We start from the raw sequence: 14,959 nt of genomic DNA, 5'->3' as shown, positions 1-14,959 counted from the left end.
CAAATAAAATGGTTGTTCCCTTAAACCACTCCGTGTTAAGGTGGATTGTTACACGGCAATAGGTAAGTACTGATGCAACAGCCTCAAACTGTGTCTCTGAGGATTGAATGAGAAAATGTCTGGGAAGCATGTGAAAGTGTGTTTGGCATGAAATGATAGCTCAGTCAAATATAGTCCTTGTTATTATCAAATGACAGAGCCACGTTTCTTAGTTCGTGGAACCCTCTCTGTTGGCCTTTCTAGTTACCTAAGCGTAGAGTACGCTGACACTGGACAATTCTGTGAGGTCACCTTAAACCTGCCTGTGGTGGCGGCAGATGGCGAGGTTAAGGGCTGCCTTGGGTGGACTTCAGCCTGACCACTCTTGAATGGGAAGAGAAAGGGATTTCGGTTGGGTGGCCCCAAGCGGCAGTTATTTAAGGTTAAGTAACCACGACTGACAAATCTATTATGGACTCTGGGGTCCTTTCTGGAGCTCCAGAGTTTGCTCTGACCTGTACTTTGGGCGGGAGAGGGTGGTGATGCCCAGGTGGCTCAGTGGTAGAGAATCCACCGGCCAATGCAGGAGCCACAGGACGTATGGGTTCGACCCCTGGGTCCAGAAGATCCCCTGGAGGAGGAAAAGGCAATCCACTTGAGTATCCTTACTGGGATAATCCCACGGATAGAGAAGCCTGGCAGGCTACAGTCCACGGAGCTGCAAAGAGTCGGACGCAAATGAGTGATTGAGCACAGGTGCAGCTGCTTTGGGGGCTTCCTCCTTCCTTTCGCATGTATGTTTTCAAAACCTCTGCTGTGTACCAGGCACTGGGTGCCCAGGAGGCAAGACAGACATTCATCTGTCATTCTAGACAGACGGACAATCAACTCAGAACTGATACTATCAGATAGCGATAGGCCCTCTGAAGGGAAGAAGGGTAACAAGAGAGTGAAGGGGAGATGCAGTCAGGACAAGCTCTCAAAGCAGATGCTGCTTGAAGACCCCCAGGAAGAGACACTGAGGTGAGAGAACAACCTGGGCAAAGGTCTTACGATGAGAGCATGGCTCTTGTGTTGGATGCGACAAGTCTGTGATAGAGATTCACTGGGCAGGAGGCCAGAGAGCGGACTGCCTAAGTCGTGGGGAAGGCTTTGGGTTCCATTCCAAGCAGCGGAAACTCGTGGGTGGTGTGTGTTTTCAAAAGCTCACTTGGACCACTATTTAAAGGATGGAATTGGGAGAGGGAGTCAGAGAGGAAGGAGGAGAACTGATCAGCAGTCTAGCTGTGAACCAGTGGTGCCTTAGACCAGGGCTGCAGTGGTGAAGATGGGAGGCATGGCTGGATTCAGAACAGATTTTGTAGAGCCAGAGCCTGGTGAGTGAATGGGGGATGAAGGAAAGTGAGGCTTCGAGTGTCGCTTCTAGGTTTGTGATCTGAGTCACTGATCAGACCTTTAACTGAGGCACAGACCAGGGCCAAGGCAGGGACAGGTTGGGGGTCAGTTGAGGATAGAGGTTTTATTTCAGATCTCCTCAAATCACGAGGCTAATAAACATCCAAGTGGAGAGGCTAAGTGGGCAGCTGGATGTACAAGACTGTTTCCAAGAACAAGGCAGGTAAGTTTGGAAGTCATGACTCTCATGGGAATTTCAAGTCATAATCCTGGGTGCATGACCTGGGAGAGGAGAGGAATCAGTGTAGACAGGCAGAGACCATTGTGCTTGTTAGATGAGCAGGAAAGAAGCCAAGAATGGGGACGGCAAAGTGGGGGGAAATCGGGAGAATGTGGTCTCCCTGAGCGTGGAGGCTGCAGGCAGTTTGTGTCCTGGGCCCCCTAGCTGGTGTAGCACGAGGACCCTCTGCACCCCAGAGCCCACCCCAGGGAGAGAAGGAAGCCCCTCCCTTTGAAGAATCAACCCTGCTATGGAAACAGCCCAAGCTCCACTGAGCTGCCCAGGAGCAGGAGAAAAATGCAGCTGCATTTTTGCCAAATGTTTTGTTTTCCTCTCCTGTTCTCCTCTCCCTGGATGGCATTTAGAGTCATAACAATGTTGGGTCAAATCTTGGTTCCGCCATTGTGCTGCTCATTGAAGGGCCCCGCACCACTGATTTCACCTCTCAGAGCCTCTCCGTCCTCATCTGTACATTGGGCAGCCCTCTTTCCTTGCAAGGTGACTGTGAAGATGGTAGATTGTCACAGCAGGCAGAGCAGGACCTCACACTTGACGGGCACTCATCAAACTGGGAGGCCCCCCTTTCACAGTTGCCTGTTTCAATCAATCATTTGGGGTGTGTTTGACTTTCAGCTGGCCAGGGCTTAGAATACCCTTCCCAGCCTCCTCTTCTGCAGTCCCCAGAGCAAACCCACACACGTGGCACTGTAAAGAGTTTACCATTAAGGACTTCCCTAGCAGTCCAGTGGCTAGGGCTCCAAGCTTTCACTGCAGGAGACACGGTTTCCGTCCCTGGTCAAGGAACTAAGATCCCACATGCTCAGCAGCATTGCCAGAAACAAAAGATTTTACCATTAATCGCTGTAGGGAAACAGAAGTGGACAGCATCTTGGAGCCGCTGCTCAAGCTGTTCCCTCTTCTCAGAGACGGAGTTCTGGGTGAAGTAGAAAAAGTTTTATTGCTTTGCCGAGCAAAGGGAGACCCAGCAGGCTAAAACCCTCAAAACCATGGCCCAACTTGGGGAAGATAGTGACAAGTTTTATTATAAAGGAGGGTGTGATCAGCTCCTGGACAGTCTTCTGATGGGGTTGCAGTGAGGTTTGTAGGAGTCAACCTCAGGTTTAACTGGTCTGAGGTCTACGTGCTTGTGGGCAGCAGACCACAGCTTCTGCCAAGTGGACGGGCTTTCAGTATCTGAAAAGCAGCTCAAAGATGCTGTTGTGTGTATCCATTGGTGGGGAAACAGGACCTTGCCCCAAGGCTGCTCTTGACTCTTTCTCCCTGGTCTGCATCCCCTTCCTTCCCTCATTAACAGCTGCTTGCATCTGTGCATCGGAACTCAGGGAAGTTCACAGAGGCTGAATGAAGGCTGTTTCCTATAATTAAAGAAATGGAGGCACAGCAGCCTTGAGCTCAGAGCCCTGCACGGTGTCAGCCTCCTGCAAGATCCGGCTGCGGTGTTGGGTCCTCTCTGGGGCTTTACCCCTCCAGGGGCAGACAGACTCCTCCTCCCCTTGGCCTCGCGGCTATGACCAGTGAAGGCAGGCAGACACCACAGATGCAATCTGGCACATCTTGGTCAGAGGTGCACAGAGGGGCCCCACAGACGGTGCACCCGGGGGTCCTGCGCTCCTGCCACCTCCCCCGCAGGCCAGCCTCGGCCCCTCCCAGAGACCCCTGAAGGGAATGGGATCTCATGATCTCAGGGGCAGGAACTCAGCCCTTTGGACTCCCCTGGGCCACGTTAAAAATTAATCTGTAAGTGCCTGGTGCTACCCAGAGTAGGCCACTGTGCAGAGCGTTCCAGAAGGAATTGTCCCTCCTGCACCAGCGCTGCCCTCAACCCCGCTGTCCCTGGGCTCCCAGCAGGGAAAGACTGGCCTGGGAGCTCCCCTGGGATGTTTGGAGCTTTGGGTCTGTTGTCCCTGGGCCCCAGGTTAGGAAGGATAGGGACTCAAGAAAGGATCAGATGGGGGCTTCCCTGGTGGCTCAGTGGTAAAGAATCCACCTGCCAATGCAGGAGACACAAGTTTGATCACTGATCCGGGACGATCCCACACACCGAGCCCACATGTGGCAACTAGTGAGCACGAGCTCTAGGGCCTGGCTCTGCAACGAGAGAAGCACTGAACTGTAAGCTTCACCACCAACAACCACACCTTACAAAATGGCCCAAGTGTACTTCCCTGACGGTACAGTGGATAAGAGTCCACCTGCCAGTCAGGGGACACAGGTTCAGTCCCTGGTCCAGGAAGATCCCACATGCCTCAGTGCAACTAAGCCCGTGCACCCCAACTACTGAAGCCCGCATGCCTAGAGCCTGTGCTCCACAACAAGAGAAGCCACGTCAGCGAGAAGTCTGCACACCGCAGCGGAGAGTAGACCCCACTCACCACAGCTAGAGGAAGCCTGTGCACAGCAACAAAGACTCAGCACACCAAAAATAACCAAAGTAAATGGTAGAAGAAGAAAGACAATTACCACCACCAGGAACTATATGCATGACACAGCAAGGAAGGAAGAATATATAGATAAGCGATATCCTTCTCATCTCTGCTGTGGGTCATGAGGCATTTATTACATCCTTCCTCTGCTATCCATTCCATTTTTCCTTTGCCTTCAGCAAGCAGCTCATGTGGTCAAAAGTTTTTCCCTGGTGGGATCACTTGAGCTTCATTCAGGAGGAAACTGAGCCCACGTTGTCCTACTCATCCTGAGCTGCTGGCATCTCCCGTTACTTTTGACCACTGACCACAGAATTAGAAGGCAGCCCCAGAGGGTTTCACGGGACCCAGGGACACACTTCTCCCTGTCCCCCCTGTGCAGCAGCAAGTGTATTTCCCCTTGATAACTGGAATCGATCACTCCAGTCAACACAAATCCTCACCCACCCACCTTTTCCTCCCTGCTCATCCAGGGCATGAGGAATCTGAAACTGCCAGATGTCAGTCTCAATTTCTGGGCTTCCCAGGTGTTGCTAGTGGTAAAGAACCTCCCTGCCAGTGCAGACGCTGGTTCAATCCCTGGGTCAGAAACGTCCCCTGGAGGAGGAGATGGCAACCCACTCCGCTATTCTTGTCTGGAGAATCCCATGGACAGAGGAGCCTGGTGGCCTGCAGTCTATGGGGTCACAAAGAGTCGGACACAGCTGAAGTGACTTGGCACTCACAGTCTCAATTTCCAAATCAATGGGACTTCTGTGATATCCTGATAGAAACACTCTTCCTTTGCATCATACCAAGACCTCTAAACTAGCAGAGTCCACACTCTTGGGAAAGTGGAGCGAAAATTTTTTGTCATCCAGCCCAAGATTCCCTGACCCATGGATTCTGGGAAAGAAAGAAACATCAGCTTGCATTAGTTGCTGAATCAGGGCATATGCCAACTTGGGCCAGCACTTCAGATTCACACAAGGTTGCCTTCTGGTCAGTGGTAACCAAGTCCCAGGAGGCCACGTCACCCACTCATAAAGCTGGATGATTCTGGTGATGAGTGTGTGGTAACACCAGTGAATCTCATATTCATTTGCCAATTTCTTTATTTCTCTTGCTGAAAAATGAGGTCTCTGGTCAAAAGCAATGCTCTCTGGACTACCGTGGTTATTTTTTTTTATATTATTTATTTTAATTGGAGGCTAGTTACTTTACAATATTGTGGTGGTTTTTGCCATACACTGACATGAATCAGCCATGGGTGTACGTGTATCCCCCATCCAGAACCCCCCTCCCACCTCCCTCCCCATCCCATCCCTCAGGGTCGTCCCAGTGCACCAGCCCTGAGCGCCCTGTCTCATGCATCAAACCTGGACTGGTGATCTATTTGACATATGATATTACACATGTTTCAGTGCTTTTCTCCCAAATCATCCCATCCTTGCCTTCTCCCACAGAGTCCAAAAGTCTGTTATTTACATCTGTGTCTCTTTTGCTGTCTCACATACAGGGTCATCATTACCATCTTTCTAAATTCCATATATATGCATTAATATACTGTACTGGTGTTTTTCTTTCTGACTTACTTCACTCTGTATAATAGTACCATGGTTATTAATAAGACATTCAGTAAATCTACTAATGAAGTTGCTAGCAGAAGCATGGCCAGCAGAGAATGTAAAACCTTAGCTGGAATAAATGTCTGTTGTACTGGGGCAAGTCTATGCTGCTTGTGTGATGAAAGGAATCCAGTGTAACCAACCTGCCACCAGATGGCAGGCCGGGCGTCTATGGGTCAAGTACCGTGTTTGAAGGTTCAGCGCCACTGCTCTTGACAGCTGGACTCACCTGTGGCTGGGAGACTAAAGTAGAGACTGCTAATAGTTGCTCAATGGCCACCATCCTCTTCTTCCTTAGTATTAATGAAATAATCCTAATCCCATTCGGGTCATCAATGTGCCCCAGCCAAAAGGAGGCATTTCATAGTTTCCTCTGCTGCTGCTGCTGCTGCGAAGTCGCTTCAGTCGTGTACGACTCTGTGCGACCCCATAGACAGCAGCCCACCAGGCTCCCCTGTCCCTGGGATTCTCCAGGCAAGAACACTGGAGTGGGTTGCCAGTTCCTTCTCCAATGCAGCAAAGGGAAAAGTGAAAGTGAGGTCGCTCAGTCCCATCTGACTCTTCATGATCCCATGGACTGCTGCCCACCAGGCTCCTCCTTTGCTACTAGGTGAGACCAAATAACTAAGTTCTGGCTAATGAAGTATAAAGTAGAGGTGTGCCTCTTTTAGATCTTCCGCCATCCTTCTTTCTTGCTGCTTGGAATGAGTTTGGGAAGGCTAAAGCTCCAGCGGCAATCTTGAGTCACAAGATAAACTTGAAGATGGAAGTTACAACTAAGAAGGTGGAAACTGAGTTCCTGATGACTGTGGAGTCCTAGACTAAAAGAGAGATAAAATTATATCTTAATTAAACCATTATCATTTGGCGTTTTCTAGAGTATAAGTTAAACTTCATTTTAATTGATATTTATAGTAAATAAGATGGCGGGAAAAATAAAAAATATAACAATAATTACAGTCAGTATAAATGGATTGAAGTATCTGATCAAGAGACAGAGACTTATAGAAGAGATATTGATAACAGACACACAACAAAGGACCAAAATATTAAAAGGCAAGGCAAGGGTTCTTATTGTGAGACGCATAGATCCCACCCTGCCCGTCTACTGAGTCACTGGATAGAATGCAGGGAGTCCATAAACTAGGAAGGAAAAATTATGCCCTTATTTTCACTCACTTCTAACTATTAATAAAATTTAGCACTCTCATCATTTATAAAGCCAGACAACAAATCACGGAAGCATTACAGTTCCTGTGACTTTGTCACCAATATAAACCATATATGTTTTCACATCATTTTATTACAATGTTCCCAAATACATCTTATTCCTATCATGACTTCAAAAATGACAATAGCTATTACGTTTACTGTTAGAACTTGCTATTTAATATATTAACTTAAAAGCAAACAAATATTTTAACCATTCTGGTAACTGTATTTCTGGTACCTGTATTTTACAACTAGCTTGCTTCGTGGCTTCCCTGGTGGCTCAGATGGTAAAGAATCTGCCTGCAACATAGGAGACCTGAGTTCGATCCCTGGGTCAGGAAGATCCCATGGAGAAGGAAACGGCAACCCACTCCAGTATTCTCGCCTGGGAAATTGCATGGACAGAGGAGCCTGGTAGGTGATGGTTCATGGGGTCGCAAAGAGTCAGACATGGCTGAGCAGCTAGCATGTTCACTTCTCAGCTTGCTTATAATTCTAAACATTTAAAACATTTTGAGGAACTTTCCTGGTGGTCCAGTGGCTAAGACTCCATGCTCCCAATGCAGGGGGCCTAGGTTCTAGCCCTGGTCAGGGAACTAAATCCCACACACAACAACTAAAAGGATCTCACATGCTGAAACTAAAGATCCTGGGCAGCCAAATAAATAAACAAATAAAAATATTTTTTAAAAAAATTTGAAAAGAGATTTATGTGGAGTCCTGCCCTGCAAATCCTGCAAGGCCTTGCGCCAAAGCCATGGACACAAAGAGCAGAAACAAGGTCGCCTCTGAGGCTGACTCAGCTCCTGTGTCCCCACTGCCAAAAGCCCCCTGATCATCACCCACAGGCTTCCTGACCTCATCAGCTCAGTTCAGTTCGGTCGCTCAGTCGTGCCCGACTCTTTGTGACCCCCTGGACTGCAGCATTCCTGAAATTTGCTCAAACTCATGTCCATTGAGTCAGTGATGCCATCCAGCCATCTCATCCTCTGTTGTCCCCTTCTCCTCCTGCCCTCAATCTTTCCCAGCATCAGGGTCTTTTGCAGTGAGTCAGCTCTTCGAATCAGGTGGCCAAAGGATTGGAGTTTCAGCTTCAGCATCAGTCCTTCCAATGAATACCCAGGACTGATCTCCTTCAGCATGGACTGGTTGGATCTCCTTGCAGTCCAAGGGACTCCCAAGAGTCTTCTCCAACACCACAGTTCAAAAGCATCAATTCTTTGGCGCTCAGCCTTCTTTATAGTCCAACTCTCATATCAATACGTGACTATTGGAAAAACCATAGCCTTGACTACATGGACCTTTGTTGGCAAAGTAATGTCTCTGCTTTTTAATATGCTATCTAGGTTGGTCATAACTTGCCTTCCAAGGAGTAAACATCTTTTAATTTCATGGCTGCAATCACCATCTGCAGTGATTTTGGAGCCCAAAAAAGTAAAAGTCTGTCACTGTTTCCACTGTTTCCCCATCTATTTGCCATGAAGTAATGGGACCAGATGCCATGATCTTAGTTTTCTGAATGTTGAGCTTTAAGCCAATTTTTTTCACTTTCCTCTTTCACTTTCATCAAGAGGCTCTAGTTCTTCTTTGCTTTCTGCCATAAATGTGGCATCATCTGCATATCTGAGGTTATTGATATTTCTCCTGGCAATCTTGATTCCAGCTTGTGCGTCATCTAGCCCAGCATTTCTCATGATGCACTCTGCATATAAGTTAAATAAGCAGGGTGACAATATACAGCCTTGACATACTCTTTTTTCAATTTGGAACCAGTCTGTTGTTCCATGTCCAGTTCTAACTGTTGCTTCCTGACCTACATACAGATTTCTCAAGAGGGCGATCAGGTGGTCTGGTGTTCCCATCTCTTTCAGAACTTGAGCATTACTTTGCTAGCATGTGAGATGAGTGCAATTGTGCGATAGTTTGAGCATTCTTTGGCATTGCCTTTCTTTGGGATTGGAATGAAAACTGACATTTTCCAGTCCTGTGGCCACTGCTGAGTTTTCCAAATTTGCTGGCATATTGAGTGCAGCATTTTCACAGCATCATCTTTCAGGATTTGAAAGAGCTCAACTGGAATTCCATCACCTCCACTAGCTTTTTTCATAGTGATGCTTCCTAAGGCACACTTGACTTCACATTCCAGGATGTCTGGCTCTAGGTGAGTGTGAGTGATCACACCATCATGATTATCTGGGTTGTGAAGATCTTTTTTGTACAGTTCTTCTGTGTATGCTTGCCACCTCTTCATAATATCTTCTGCTTCTGTTAGGTCCCTACCATTTCTGTCCTTTATTGAGCCCATCTTTGCATGAAATGTTTCCTTGGTATCTCTAATTTTCTTGAAGAGCTCTCTAGTCTTTCTCATTCTATTGTTTTCCTCTATTTATTTGCACTGATCACTGAGGAAGGCTTTCTTGTCTCTCCTGACCTCATACTAGGCAAAAATGCCCACCCCAGTACTCACCCTATAGCTCCCTAACCAATCACCTAATGCCAGCCTTCCTGTGAGAATTTCCTTGGTTTTGAGGCTATAACATTGGCTACCAACCCATGAAGAGTGTCGACTCTCCCTGGTCCATCAGGAGGTTGGGCTGCTGCATTCGCAGCGCCTTCACTGTCTTTGCTCCTTGCTCTTAATAAGCTGGCTCCCTTCTGAAACACTCTGTGTCAGGAAGTTCTTTGCCAGCTTGGGTTTGGATGGCCACCACAGTTTGTAGGGAAATTCCCTGGGTGACTAGTGATTAGAATACCAGGCTTTCACTGCCATCACTGCCATGGCCCGGGTCCAGTCTCCAGTCAGGGAGCTGAGGTCCCGTAAGCTGTGAAACGTGACCAAAGAAGGGGAAAAGAGGTTTACAGACTCACCAGGCTGCCAACGGCATCTACGGCACAGCAAACCCCGAAAATAAGGAGGATCTCTAGAACAGTAACATTAATATCAAGACAAAGAATATACGGTGTTTTTTTAATTATGAGAAACCAAAATGGACGTTACACATAAATATGCAATAAATCAAAAAGATATAATGATCACAAATATATATCACCAAAAGATGATATAAGATGCTCCAAAAATAAAGCAAAAACTGACAGGAATATATGAAAAGTATATATAGTAAACACATATATAATGAATAATTGTAGTTAGACCTCTCCCCCAAACTGATAAACCAATTAGACACTAATAAGAAAGGTATAATTTTTTTAAGAGCATGATTAAGAAGTCCCAAAAATCATATAGAACTTTGTGTCCAACAAAACCTAAAATACAGAAACTTTCCTGTACCCATTGGACATTCACAAAAATCAGCTATGTGCTAAATCACAGACAAAGACTGACAATATCAAAAATTTCAACAATAAGAGAATACCATGTGTAACTTTATGCTGACACTTTTGAAAATTTAGATGAAATTGACAAAAGTTTTAAAAAAAAAACACGCAGTTTACTAAAACTGACTCAAGAAGCAATAGAAAACCCAGATAGCTCTATATATTTAAAGATATTCAGTTGATGGTTTAATTTTTTTTCTTAAAAGAAAACATGAGGCTCAGTATGGTTTTACGGGAAAATTCTTCCCAAAAGTCAAAGAATACATTACTCCAACTTTTTAGAAATTTCTTCAGAGGCTAGAGTTTTTAGCGGATAATGAAAAATTAATTATAAAATGTATAGAGAAGAGCAAAGGCCCAAATGGCGGGGATGTGGAGGAAGGTGAGGGTATTTGGACTCCAGAAATCTGCAGCTGCTGCTGCTGCTAAGTCACTTCAGTCGTGTCCAACGCTGTGCAACCCCATAGATGGCAGCCCACCAGGCTCCTCTGTCCTTGGGATTCTCGAGGCAAGAATACTGGAGTGGGTTGCCATTTCCTTCTCCAGAAATCAACCTTTATTATAAAATTATGTAGTAAAGACAGGTATGATGGAACTTGCCTGGTGGTCCAGTGGATAAGACTCCACACTCCCAATGCAGGGGGCCTGGGTTCGATCCCTGATTGAGGAACTAGATCCCACATGCTACAATTAAGAGCTCGACTGCCTCAGCTAAACAATCTGTATGCCGCAACGGAGATGGAAGATCCTGCAACTAAGACCCAGTGCAGACACACAAATACACACAAAGACAGGTATGGTATGGGAGTCGGAGTGGGAAATTCACCAGTGGAACATAATAGAGAGTCCAAAACCTTTCCTACTCACATATAGAATTGAAATTTGACATGATTGTCCTTGTGGCTCTTTGGGGAAAGGAAGTGCTTAGTTGCTCAGTCATGTCTGACTCCTTGTCACCTCGTGGACTGTAGCCTGCCAGGCTCCTCTGTCCATGGGGAGTCTCCAGGCAAGAATCTGGGGTGGGCTGCCGTGCCCTCCTCCAGGGGATCTGCCCAACCCAGGGATCAAATCCAGGTCTCCCACACTGCAAGCAGATTCTTTACTATCTGAGCCACCAGGGAAGCCCAAGAGTACCAGAGTGGGTAGCCCATCCCTTCTGCAGGGGATCTTCCTGACCCAGGAATCGAACCTGGAGTATTCAATTAGCAGTGTTATGCCCAAGTCACGAAATCTCCCAATGACCACCAGGGAGCCGATATCTGATGCAAAAGCAAGAGAGTTTTTATTACCAAGCTCGAGCTGGGGCTCCCACCGATACCGACGCAGCAGCTATAGGGAGGAGCCCTGAGCTCTGGGTTACATTGCTTATATAGGGTATTATCGCGGGAAAAATTCAAAAAACGAGAGTCTCCGGGTCTGATTGGTCACCTTCTGGTGAAGGGTTAGGTGTTGAGTTCTGATTGGTTCTCCTTTCCCGGGCTTGACTCGAATTTCCCCGGGCTGGCCAAGGGTTCTGATTGGTTCGCAGGTGGTGGGGTGAGGTCAGGGGATTTCCAAAGGCTCTTTTCCCTGGAACCTTACAAAATGGAGTAGCTTAGATTCTTCAGCAGTACTGGCATCACAGGGCATCCATATGGCAAAAAGTTAGATTGGACCTCTACCTCACAACAGAACTAATAACAATTTTGATTCCTGATGAATAAAAGACTCGAAAGTGAAAAGTAACACTTTATGATTTTTCAGAAAATATCCTAATACATATCCCTTTATGGGTACATGTGAGAGTGTCTCAGTTCACCTAGGGGTGAGATCAACGAATCTCAAGGTTGAACTCACACATAATTTCGTTAAGTCCTGCTAGACTGCTCTCCATAAGTATCAGTAGTTTGAAATTCCAGCAACAACACCAGAGAGGCCCAGTCTCACCTTATCTTTACCAATACTTCTCCTTCTACTACTTTATTTTTCCTTTTTGCCATTTTGATGGATGTAAAGTAACATCTCGTTATGTCAATTTCATTTTCGTGACTCTAAGAAGGCTGAGCAAACACTCCCTGGCCATGTTCTATTCCCTTTCTGTAAATTGCCTAGTCATAATTTTTGTCCATCTTTCCACAGAATTTCCCGTCTTTTTCTTGTTAATTTGCCATGATTTTGTCACACAGTCACTGTGTTATTCATTTGTTACCATCTAGCCATGGAAAGGCAACGGCAACCCACTCCAGTACTCTTGCCTGGAAAATCCCATGGGCGGAGGAGCCTGGTGGTCTGCAATCCACGGGGTTGCTACGAGTCGGACACGACTGAGTGACTTCACTTTGACTTTTCACTTTCATGCATTGGAGAAGGAACTGGCAACCCACTCCAGTGTTCTTGCCTGGAGATCCCAGGGACAGGGGAGCTTGGTGGGCTGCAGTCTATGGGGTTGCACAGAGTCTGACACAACTGAAGCAACTTAGCAACTTAGTAGCAGCCATGGAAAAGATAGTTCTTTCCCACCTTTTTTCTTTCCCAGTTTTTTATCTTCTGATAGCCTTGTCTACGAAATTAATTGAAAAAAACTCTTCAATTTCTTAAAAAAGATTTGCTTAATTATTTTTGGCTGTGCTTTTAAAAAAGTTAAATAAATAAATCTTTTTAAAAAATTAAGGAGTTTTGTTCAGTTAACTTCATAGACAAGACCGTCAGAAGGCTTTTGGCTGTGCCGGGCTTCCCTTGTGGCTCAGATGGTAAAGCGTCTGCCCATAATGTGAGAGACCCCTGTTCGATCCCTGCGTCAGGAAGATCCCCTGGAGAAGGAAATGGCAACCCACTTCAGTATTCTTGCCTGGAAAATTCCATGGATGGAAGAGCTGGGTCTTTGCTGTTGCTCACAGGCCTTCTCTAATCGCGGTGAGCAGGGGCTTCCCATTGCAGTGGCTTCTCTTGCTGTAGAGCACAGGTTCTAGGCATGCAGGCTCAGTAGCTATGGTGTGCTGGCTTCATTGCCCTACCGCATGTGGAATCTTCCTGGACCAGGGATCGACCTGCTGCAGGCAGATCGTTAACCTCTGGACCACCAGGGAAGCCCCCAGTTAATTTGTACAATGATGAAACTGAAGCGTCAATATTTTGGCCACCTGATGAGAAGAGCCGACTCATTAGAAAAGACCCTGATGCTGGGAAAGATTGAAGGCAGGAGGAGAAGGGGAGGACAGAGGATGAGATGGTTGGATGGCATCACCGACTCAATGGACATGAGTTTGAGCAAGCTCCAGGAGTTGGTGATAGACAGGGAAGCCTGGTGTGCTGCAGTCCATGGGGTCGCAAAGAGTCGGACACGACTGAGCGACTGAACTGAACTGAACAGAAATCTTAGAAACTTATAGACTTTTCACCCCCATTTCTTCTGTAAAATTGTTCAAGTCTTCTGCATACTATCTTACTACCTTGAAACATTCATCTTTTTCTTACTGATTTTAGGGATCCTTGATAAATTATGGATCCTAATCCCTCTAAGGGTGCTAATTCCCTAACATTTCTTAAGGTGTTGAGTATAGGCTGAGCCCAGGGTATGCTTAAGCTTGGCAGCCAGGACCTCTCCACTAAAGCTGGAGGTGACCTTCGGGGTGGCTAAGTAGGGGGAAGCACTGGCAGCATTTGCTATACCCTGTTATTAGTTTCCTAGGGCCACCATAACAAAGTACCAGAAACTGGGCGGCTTAAAACAAAGGAAATGCAACCCTTCACACTTCTGGAGGCTAGAAGTCCAAACTCAAGGTGTCAGCAGTGTTGGTTCCTTTGAGGGCTAGGATGAAGAATCTGTTCCATGCCTCTCTCCCACCTTCTGGTGATGCCCAGCAATCCCTGGCTTGTAGGAGCCTTACTCCAATCTCTGTCTCCATCTATACGTGGTATTCTCCATGTGTCTCTGTATCTTCACATGATCAGCTTCTTATAAGAAGACCAGTCATTTTAGAACTTCCCTAAAATGGTCCAGTGATTTAAGAATACACCTATGTCAATGCAGGGGACACAGGTTCGATTCCTGGCCCAGGAAGACTCCACCTGCCGCAGAGCAACTAAGCCCCTGCATCGCAACGACTGCACCTGCGCTCTAGAGCCTGTGATCTGCAACAAGAGGAGCCGCCACAGGGAGACGCCCTCACACCGCAACTGGAGGAGCAGCCCGCTGTCCACAACCAGAGAGAGCTCGCTCGCAGCAACAAAGACCCAGCGCAGCCAAAAATAAATAAACACAATTCGAAAAAAGAATGCCAGTCATTTTGGATTAGGAGTCCACCCTACTCTGGTACAGCCTTGTTGTTTAGGCACTCAGTCGTGTCTGACTCTGTGCGACCCCATGGACTGCAGCACGCCTGGCCTCCCTGTCCATCTCCAACTCCCAGAGTTTACCCAAACTCATGTCCACTGAGTCGTGATGTCATCCAACCATCTCATCCTCTGTCATCCCCGTCTCCTTCTGCCCTCAATCTTTCCCAGCATCAGGGTCTTTTCAAATGAGTTGGCTCTTCACATCAGGTGGCCAAAGTATTGGAGTTTCAGCTTCAGCATCAGTCCTTCCAATGAATATTCAGGACAGATTTCTTTTAGGATGGACTGGTTGGATCTCCTTGCAGTCCAAGGGACTCTCAAGAGTCTTCTCCAACATCACAGTTCAAAAGTATCAATTCTTTGGTGCTCAGCTTTCTTTATGGCCAGCTCTC

This window comes from Budorcas taxicolor, chromosome 2, assembly GCF_023091745.1.
Source record: "Budorcas taxicolor isolate Tak-1 chromosome 2, Takin1.1, whole genome shotgun sequence".
NCBI lineage: Eukaryota > Metazoa > Chordata > Mammalia > Artiodactyla > Bovidae > Budorcas > Budorcas taxicolor.
The sequence above is the reverse complement of the archived record's forward strand: the minus strand, read 5'-3'. Positions refer to the sequence as shown.